This window comes from Xiphophorus maculatus, chromosome 9 (assembly GCF_002775205.1).
Source record: "Xiphophorus maculatus strain JP 163 A chromosome 9, X_maculatus-5.0-male, whole genome shotgun sequence".
Classification (NCBI taxonomy): domain Eukaryota; kingdom Metazoa; phylum Chordata; class Actinopteri; order Cyprinodontiformes; family Poeciliidae; genus Xiphophorus; species Xiphophorus maculatus.
In genome coordinates this window covers 27,430,642-27,441,452 of record NC_036451.1, presented here as the reverse complement: position 1 = coordinate 27,441,452, position 10,811 = coordinate 27,430,642, and positions in this window count along the sequence as shown.

Sequence of the window (10,811 nt, the reverse complement as noted above, 5' to 3'; positions counted from 1 at the left end):
ACACAAACTCATTAATCATGCTGTCTAGTGTTTTCACAAGGAGCGTCGCTGATTGTCAGCGGTTGCTCCGGTTACTGCCTGATACAAGATGTGATGCAAGATGGCTTTTGAACCGTAATAAATGGAAGACTGACCAACATGTTTGATGTGTATTGATGCTGCTAACGACTCGTGACAAAATGTAACAATTCTTATTGGCTTTCACAACTCTTCACTATCTGATGTGTTTTTATGTTTTCACAAAAGCACTTTCAACTGCCATGTTGCACAAATATGCTATTCAAATAAAACTGATTGATTGATTGATTGATGATTGATTGATTGATTGATTGATTGATTGATTGATTGATTGATTGATTGATTGATTGATTGATTGATTGATTGATTGATTGATTGATTGATTGATTGATTGATTGATTGATTGATTGAAGGTGTGTGGTCTCTAATTCATGATAATGTCTGTGCTTTTCATTCCTGTTGTTTTTTAATGCACCTCTATCCTCCAAATATATTTTAGGTCTAATATAGACCTAAAATATTCTATTTTTCCTTCGCTTTTGGTTAGTGATTTATGTATTAATTTGGAGATGTATGTTTCTAATGCGTGAGTCATTTTGTGGGAGCTGCTTGATTAAACTTTGTAAACGGCCTTAAATGTTTTTCCTTCGTTGCCAATCTATCACTACTGCATCTCTAAGTGGGTTTTTTTTTATTGGGTGGAGAACTGACTTCATGCTTTAATTTGAAGTCAGTATCCTTACCTACACCAATAAAAGTTCAGTGCGCTGCCAGCTCCAGACACCGCTGATGTCCTAATTTGTGATTTATGTAATTAGTCCCATGAAAATCTTAGTTTTGTGACGGGTTGTTGCAAGTTAAAGAAAAGTAAGAAGTTAACAGCAGGAAGGGAGAATGTTAACTTGTTGGCAGAATCATGTCAGCTCCAGGAAGGAATCGCAGCCAAACAGAAACCCAGACCAGGTGCAGCTAACAACTGAATTTAAAGCAAATCATGCAAATTGGAAAGAAGGAAAAGAAGTGAGGAAAAGTGGTGAGGGCGATGCGGTGACTGCATGGTTTGATAATTATGTGAACAAATGTACTTTTTCTGTAAAGTGTGAGATGCATCGCAAACTGGTTTTATGTACAGAATTGAATTTAATTGAGTTGAAATTCAGTTTGTTGTTCAAAATGGTAAAAAAAGAATTTCTAAGAAAACCCACCAATTACATCCACTCTCTGTCTTGCAGCATGCTAACACTAAGCATCCAGGCGGTGACAGAGAAGAGGAAAAATTCAACAAGAATAAACCTCCAGCAGAACCAAAACCAGAACCAGAACTGGGCCCAGTCCCAGTGGCCATCTGGCACGACAGACTGGAGGTTTGAGAAAACAGAGCAGAGACACAGAAAAACAGAAGCACTCATTCAGAACTTTTTAGGTTGAAGAAAAGTAGAAAGTTAGTTTTTAACTATTAAAGCTGCTTGATACAAAAATCTGTTGCCATGGTTGCTTACAAAACATGGACTCAAACTCCCCACTAAACTACATTAAGATAGATTGTTTGATCAATGATGGAAGCTTTTTAGTCACTTTATGCAGTTTTGTTTTTATTTTTTACTGTCTTTCTGTTTCTAAAACAGGAGTTTCACTGCAACAGACACAGGTAGTATGAAACTTGTGTTTGTCTGCAAGTTGATGCAGCACATTACTAGGAAGGCCCAGCCCCTATCAAACTGATTTACTGTATATTACAGACACCCAGCTGTGTTGCAACATGTTCAAAACAGACTCAGAAGTTGTTCCTCCTCATGTCTATCAAATTTAGTTTTGTTTCCAAAGGTTGTGTGGCGGAAAGGGAGAGTTAAACAGAACCAACTGAGATGTAAACTAAAATGTAACGATTATTGAACTGATTTATTTTTAACTTTCTAGTTTAAAAGACTGTTGATTTCAACAACACTTTTTTCCAGTGTTTCACTGAGAACTAGCTCCTATCAGCAGATGCACACTTCCACCAGGTGTTTGATAATTGCTGCTGGCTAGTCTGAAGGAGCTTAATGGGGGAGACGTAGGGGAGAGCTGCTCAGTGAGGCTGAAGTTTGGAAGCTTAGAAACTGCAGCTCTGAGGAGGAGCTGCGTCTCGAAGGCGGGGCTAGGTCCACCCAGGCATGTAATGCAGCCGAATTGACGCCACAGGACATTCAACGAATTCTATAACATGCATGAAAGAATCAAAACAACACTACAGATATGTTTTTGATGGGGGAACAACGTAACATGATGCAAAGCTCGCACTGTAGGACATCAATGTCAGGTTGACAAGGTCAGACCGTTACAGGAGATCCTGCCCACCCACAGCCATCACCATCTACAAGAACACTTTCAAAACCTGGACTAATGTGAGTTACAATATTTAATTTCCCTTTGTGATCAATAAAGTATATCTGAATTTGAATTAGATACCATTTATCTTTAACTTGTTACTGGCATCTGAATTTCCTCACAGAGAGACAATAAATAATATTTCTATTCTAAATAACTTGTCTCTCATAAGATTTTCTCTGTGATATAATGATTAATTTCTTCAGGTGATCATTCTTATCTACATATCAGGGAAGAGTTTGTATGTGGCTTAGCACTAGTACAACATGAGATAGTTTGTTAGTCATGCTGCTTTGTTAAAGTCCTAACAGAAGAGAAAACGTGTATTGCTTCCAGAACAGAGGACAGTCAGGCTGACTGACAGAACTGTGAGCCACATTTGGCTCCAACTTCACTCTGTTTTTCTGTGTTCAGTAACAAAACCAGGCTGAACGATGTTTTCCTCAAAGGTTCTTCACCTCCCTCATCCTCTTTCACTGTAATCACTGGTGTCAAGTTACGAATGCACAACTCGGACATGATGTTCTATTTTCTTTGTATTCTTGTGTTGGGATTTTTCGTGATACGCGTTTCTTTTTTCCTTTAAGGGGGTAAAAAAAGAAAAGAAAATCCTCCCTAGTTCAGAAAAAAACTGATTCTCACAGCTCTTGTAAAGAATTCCTATAAAATTTTACCCTGCAATATCAGAGTAACTGTTTACCCTGATTAACATTTTTTTTTTTTTTTTACCTTTTAAGCTTTCCTGATTATTGCTAAACAGTCCATGAAGAACACACAGGCTTGATAAGGTTTCCTGTAAACTAAGCAAAGTTTCTTGTTTTTTAGTCAGCTTGTTTACTTGCTGTCTGGACTCCCTGCTCTTCGCTGCACATTTTCTCCTCCCCCTCTGTGTAAAAGCCCCTCTACCATTTACAATGCCCTATTTCGAGACCCTCAGGAACCGTAACGTCAGCACTGCCACCCCTCGCCCCCACTTCAGTGTTAAAGAAAGTGGAAATTTACAATGGTCACACAAGCGTTTTTAGGGGGTTACAGAAACAAGTGAGCCACACGCTATGTGGGGAAAATTCCCGCTTTAGTTATAATCCGAAAAACAACGTTTGTGCCATCTGGCAACGTCTTAAAACTGGTTTGACCAGGTTTATGGTCGTGACGCCAGGAGATTCACTAACTGCTGACAGTAATTAATGCCTCGAAGGAGTTTATCGGAAATCACCCCGTCTATGGCTGATCTCGTTCCTTCACTTCTTTTCCACTTGCAGACTTTTACCTGACTTTGAACAAATTCTGTTTTCACGCAGACCATAATGGTTTTCTAAAGCTTCAGTACAGACCAAAAGTTTGGACACACCTTCTAATTAAAATGGGTTTTCTTTATTTTCATGACTATTTATAAGGCAAGAAATCCCACTTATTAACCTGACAGGGCAGGTTGACCTATGAATGAAAACCATTTCAGGTGACGACCTCTTGAAGCTCATCAAGAAAATGCAGAGTGTGTGCAAAGCAGTAATCACAGCAAAAGGTTGCTACTTTGAAGAAACTAGAATATAAGGGCTATTTTCAGTTGTTTTACACTTTTTTGTTTAGTGCATATTTCCACATGTGTTATTCATAGTTTTGATGCCTTCAGTGTGAATCTACAATGTCAATAGTCATGAAAATAAAGGAAACTCATTGAATTAAAAGGTGTGTCCAAACATTTGGTCTGTACTGTATATGCCGACAGCAATTTGTTTACACCAGTAGTGACGATGAAGTCTCTGCCCCAGTGGAGAAGGTTGAGATGCCGCTCAGTCATGTAGCTTTTCCAAACCAGGTTCTGCAGACTTTATGGTTGGTTTCAGGAGTGCTAGCAAAGATCCTCAATCACTCTCCGTCAAGTAGGACTGTCTGATGAAACTGAAAAATAATGAGAAGACTTTCTTCTCTTTCTTCATTCCGCCTGTTTAAAATAGAGGTAACTGGATTCTTCACCTCTAATGTGCTTTAGTTCTTTTTTTTAGTCACACAATGTTGTTGAAAAGAGCACATTGAGTTTATCACGTTTATCATGACTTCATAGCAATCCCTCCTCCAGAATAAACATGTGACGACAGTAGAAAGGAACTTTTACTCAAACCTGGGTAGAGTAGCCAAACTATGTACTGAAGTATCAACTGCACTGTAGAAGAAGACAGAGCAGACAAGGGGAAAAAAAGACAAAAACAATGGTTCAGGTCCAGAAGTCCTTTAAAAACCGCAAATATGGTCAATGGCAACAGAGGCTCTTCTAGTGATTTCACTTAACAGAAAAATCTAGCTAAATAGACAAACCTGTGAGCAAGAGGTAAAATAAATGGAATGAACAAACAGAATGTATTTAATTTAAACTCAAAGACAGGAAAAAATCAATATCCTCTGTAGAAGCCTAACATCAATCAGGACAGAAAATGGGGGCTGAATTGTGGAATTTAAAATATGAGAAAGTGGAATATCATTTGGTAATTTGTGCTTTTGATAAATCAGATTTCTACTGATCAAAGTGTTTTAGAGGTGCAGCTTTACACTGAAGTTCCCTGGAGGAGCATCGACAGAGAGCTGGTGTCGGTCGCTGCTCCCTCAACCTTTCTGCTGTGTGACCCATTCAGCTGAAGCATAACTCTGTTCATTCATATCTACAACTTGCAGAGCAATGTTCTTCATTCAGGAAACAAGGAAGAGCACTTTTGGTAAGTTTTGTCTGCACAAAATTTATTGGAACTATGAGGAGAACATGTTCTGAACAAAAGTAGCAACCAGAGCCTGTGACCGTAAACAGGAAACAAGCTAGCATTAGCCAACCGTTTCTGCAAACTCCTCCATCAACAGAGATCCTTAGTGAAGCATGATGTGCTTTTTACTGACTCTTCTGGTGAGTCAGGTCTTCATTTTGAAATAAATGCTAAAGCTATGTATGTTTTAAGTGACGTGTTGTTCAAACTTTATAGTTGCTTTGTAAAACCAACCCAGCGCTGTTGGAAGCAGAGAAGCAAAACTCAATGTCAGCCACTAAACGTCAATATCTACAAAACTATCACTCACTACATTTAACTGAAAGTCTGACATTTATGTTTAAGTCTGAAGAGCTTTTAGCTTTTATTTTAAAAATGGAGAGTAGTAGGAGAAAGTAGCAAAGGGAGGAAAAGTGGTCAGCCTAAAAAAAAGTGTTACAATCAAATTCAAAAATACTGTATTAATCCTAAACGGGAATTAAATGTTCATTCAGATTTTTCAGAGTTATTGTAAATGGTGATGGCTGTTGGCAGGAAGATCTCTTGTAGCAGTCTGTATTACAACAAATCTGAAGAAGCCTCTGACTGAAGATGCTTTCTCAAGACAGTCTTATGAAGAGGATGTCTGTAACTTTCTTGATTTTATGAAGAAATAATTTTAAGCCTAGAGTTAAAGACAAACATTCTATCTGCAATCCTGCAACATGTGGAACAATTTAATGTCTATGTGATGGAGTTTGATTAGGAAGAATTTTATAGGCACACAGCTGACAGGTTTGGGAGAAAACTTCTAGAATTATACAAAAATATCCCTGACTCATAACGGATTAAACAGTAAAGATTTTTATTTGTTAAAAATAATAATAATAATAATAATAACATACAGTTTTCCTTCGACCTCAGAGCTATGCACTACCTTGTTTTGATCTTGTATGAAAAATTCCCATAAAATCTGTTGAAAATTGTGTCAGTTAAGTGACTAAATGTATGAATACTTTTGGAAGGTACAGTATTATGCTGTGAAACTCACCTGTCAGCTGCAGTAAATCTCAAAGAGGCCTGGAAAAGTTTCATGTGGTTGAGTGGAGATTACGTTCAAGAGCACAGCAAATACAGTTAACAAAGCATTCCCTGTGCCAACAAGAAACAGCTGTTAAGCCTTTGGTGATTCTAATGCCGCCCATATGAAATGCTGTCATCTTCACATATTGTTAAATCAAATTGTCAGGTGGCAAACCAAGCCGAAAATAAAGCTGAAGAAGATTTGATAAAGATTAGATCTTGCTGCTGTCATACAGAAACACACCTTGTGAAGGAGGAGACACTGCAGGACCAGCTCTAAACACACAACTGGGTTTATTTTGAATGACAAAGAGAAGAAAAAGGCAGAGAAGCTTTGCACACACTGTCAATATATACCAAACCACATTAGAAACTTGTTTTTGTGCAATACGCACCAAAATCTTTCTGCTAAAGATGCAACGACTTCCACAAACCTGGCTAACGTGGCAGCCTTTAAAGCAAATGAAAAACTAATTTGATTCTGTTTATATCCAAAATAATAACTATCAAAAATCTGCTTCAGAAAAAAACAAAAAGTCATGTTGGGAAGTTTTTTGGCATCTGTCACAGCATGAATAGCGTGGTTAGATGCCCTTAGGGGTATAAGTTGAGCAAGCGAAGCGGGCGAAAGCAAAGCCAATCCAAGGATTTTCTGGGGAAAAGGGAGCGGAAGCCTGTGGAAAATTCCCAGATCCGGTATGTTCTCAATTAAAGCCGTCTACTCCTTCGTGAAATCGAAGAAACCGAGGAGTGACTCAGCACTTTCTCTGCTTAAGCTGGTCACCAGTGATGAAAAGGAATACTCATTCACATCCAACTTTAGGAGTGCTGGGATTTTTACTTAAATCATAGTGACTGGATAGAAATAGACTTTGGATTTTGTTTTTTATCTTGTTCCTCTTCTCTGCTATAATTGAAAAAGATTCCTTACTGATATCCTGGGAGAAATCTAATGAAATCTTTGTCCCAACAGGGACTTCCTGGGTCATGTTCCTTAAGCCAGTTGTTGTTTCAGCTTCGGCACCTAGGTTCAACGTTTAATGTCATTCTGAGGCACTTAAGTAACATCCAGCTTTGTTGTGGCAACTTCCAGTTGAGCCACCGAAAAGAAAACTATCTCTCCGACTGTGTTTACCTCTCTTCTGCCATGAAGCATTATTCACTTCTTTTGATGGGGAGGCCGAACACAAGAAAAGTCTGAGTTTCATTCAAGACTTTTATTGAGCTCAAAGTTCAGGTCAGAACCCACATCATGGAAATCTTTTAAATTTTTCCCGAAGCAATAGAAGCTTTCCTGTTATTTGTGACTGATTCTTCAAATGTTCCGAACTCAGCTGCAGAGGAACATTGATATTTCTAGTAGGTGACCTGAGAACGTTGACTAGCACGGTTGAAGGCAGATCATTTAGCTACACTGGCGGCCATTGTCTTTCAACAGACCTGGGTCAAATAATTAGGTAGTTAGCAGGATACTAAAAAGGTAATTCAGACATGTTGTTCAAGTGTGTTGGATGAAGGACACTTCTACAAGTTGGAGGACTCAGGTCCTTGAGGACTGGACTTGAAGACTCCTAAGATACACAGTTAAAAAAGCAGTGTAGCTGTTTTTCTTACAGTGAAATCTGACCAAATTTTTCCTATTTTACACCTGATAGAATTAGCAAATTAATTCTGTCAAAAAAAATGAGAGAAAGATTATTTTAGAGAATTTATCAAACTATCTTTTAGCTCAAGAACAAAGATCTAAATAGTTGGAGACATGTCCTGTGGTCTAATACATACATTTTCTCACCATTTGGTAGGACAACCTTTTAAATTTCTGGGTTTCCTTCCACAATGTTTTTGCAGTGGTTTGCTGGAATTCTGGCTCATTCCCTTTGACAGAACTGCAGTAATCGCTCACACAGACCAAGCACAAATTTTCTCTGCCGTTGTTCTTAAACCACTTTATAAGTATTTTGGCAGTATCCTTGGTTACTGTCCATTCGGCAGACCGATTTGTGTCTCAGCTGTAACCTCCAGACTTGAGATGATATGTCAATGTTTTTACAGTTTCTTCATGACACCAGTTTACCTTTGCGACAAAACACGGGAGCGCCATGATGCAGCCACCCCCAATGGGCCGAACAACAGGCCATCCTCGGTCAGTTTAGATCTTTGTCCTTGAGTGTATTTGCAAACTATAACAAGTTTTTCTGTTGTCGCGTTTGGAGTAATGACTTCTTTCTTTCTAAGTGGTCTTTCAGTCCATGATGGTCCATAAACCAGTTCACTCATTATGACACTTTTGTAGTTTCAGCCAATATCTTAGTAAAGTCTTGTTCTTTTTGGAATCTGTACCTTGGAATCTGTTTTCTTCCTGAATGGTATGGTGCTCATTTTGGTGTATACATATTTCCATCAGATTTGAGAAATCCACCACTGTTTTCCTGTATCTTGGCTGATTTCTATTGATTTTCCATAAATTCGCAAATGCAAGCAGCAAGTTTGAGTCTTTGGCTTATAATACAATCATATGCAATAATTTCAGAATTATTCTGGGATTCAACATAAATAATTTCGCTGATCCTAAATGATTTCAAACAGAAACGGTTTAGTCAGAGTTCATGTCAGAAAGTGAGAACAATTGGTTTTCACCAACAATTGGTTTTCACCAATTGCGTCTTATTTTTTTGCAGCATATTTACATATCTGGTTTCAGCTTAGATGTCATGTTGACGTGTGAAAAACTGCAGAAAGGTAGATTTGCACAGAGATCAGAATTTGACACCCAGGATCGAACAATACACGGATAAGTCTCAGTCTTAAAGGGATTTGTTAGGAGTTTAGTCCAGACTGCTCACCTGGGAAACTCCTCCCTGCAGAAGGCAGGGAACATCCCTGACAACTTAATTGCAGAAAACTCTGCACATTTAATCATTTATGTAAGACCTGCAGGAAGACAGGATGCCAGAGTAAAAGTGATTTTGTTGTCCAGTGTGTGACTGTTAGGGTCAAAATTGAACACTCATCAGTTTTGATAACTTACATTATGCATGCTACGAAAATCGATATTGGAATGGGATTTAACATGCGCCTATCATGGACGAAAAAAGAAGTTACCTGCAGCTCACGCTTTCATGTTTTAGCCAGATGAAGTGTTTTCCATAACAAAACCAACATATGTGCCAGAGTTGGAATTTTTAAGTTTTCCTTATAAACGACAGAGAACGTTCTGTTCTTAAACAGCACAAATTCCAACTATGAGGAGGATTTCTGACAGATTTGTAACATTTCACTTTTGTTTTTTCCTGTTCAACCAGTGATTTTCCGCCCTTTGTTTCTGATGGGCTCTGAAAAAGAAAGAGTAAGTGGTGCCATCTAGTGGCCATTGTCCAAACATACGGGTCATCTCAAAATATAGTTGTGATTTTCACAGCTCTGCTGTGATGCAGTTCTGGATCTTATGGCGTTAACAGCTGTATGCTCACAACAATCTGGTTCCTCTAACAAAATGTAATATTATTATTTATAATAGCAATAGTACAGTATATTCAGTTAAACAATAACTATAATAATAATAGTCATCATCATTGTCTGCCTGGCCAAATAAAACAACAGAACCATTATATTTAAAAACCCAAAGTACCCAAAGTGTTTAGTTCAATAAAAACTGAACTAAACATTCAGTGGCAGTTAAAGCAGTTGTTAAGTAACCTTGTTAGTTCTTGGTCTACAAAGTGTTGTTTATCTTGATAGTTAGTCTTGTCATTAATTATAGAAATAATTGCTCAAATCTTATGTATAATTTAACCTATTAAATGTTATTTTGAGGAGAAGTTGTAATATGTCTGCATTAGTGTTCTTTTTCATTTCGACCTGTTAACTCTAATAAAATGTGAACGGATCGAGACCGATGATCAGACTTAGCTCCGAGCGACTCCCTGCTGGGACTCAACAGCCCCCATAAGTTAAATTTCGTTTAAAAAGTATCATCTAGACCTGTGAAAATCGGTACCTGTGTTTACTTTGTCAGGAATAATAAAGGCAAAAACTGAATGTGTGCTGTAAATTTACAAGCATGAGCAGTAAGGGATCAAAACCACCATCTTTACATTTGTTACACAATCTCCCTTTCTCAAAGTCGTCTCAGTACTTAAATTAGGTTAGAGAATCAAAGTTGTCACTGTTTGTGAATTTTTGTCCAGGGATTCCACATTGCCAGGCCTCCGTTTTGGACTTCTTGCCATGAAAGACAAATGTGTGAAATTTGCTGATGTCAGATTCACACCAAACTTCCAGAATACATTAGATATGGTCCTTAGCAATACTATATATATCTTTATATTCTGACATCTTCACATTTCTGCTATATGCACTTTATTGTCCATATGGTTCTCTACTGAATTTTGGCATATGGACTTGATGCGGTTTTGTAGTGTCTTCCGTCTTATCTGTGGAAAATGCAACCAGCTAAGTTGACCCTTACAACAGGTCAACTTACCAGTTGTAAGGTGGTCCAATTTACTGAACTTTTTTTTAACTGATGGAAACTGACCTGTGTGGCCACCATGGTGGGGAAAGGTAAAATATGTAGGCAAGAATGCAACAAACTAAAGTAATGCATTTTCA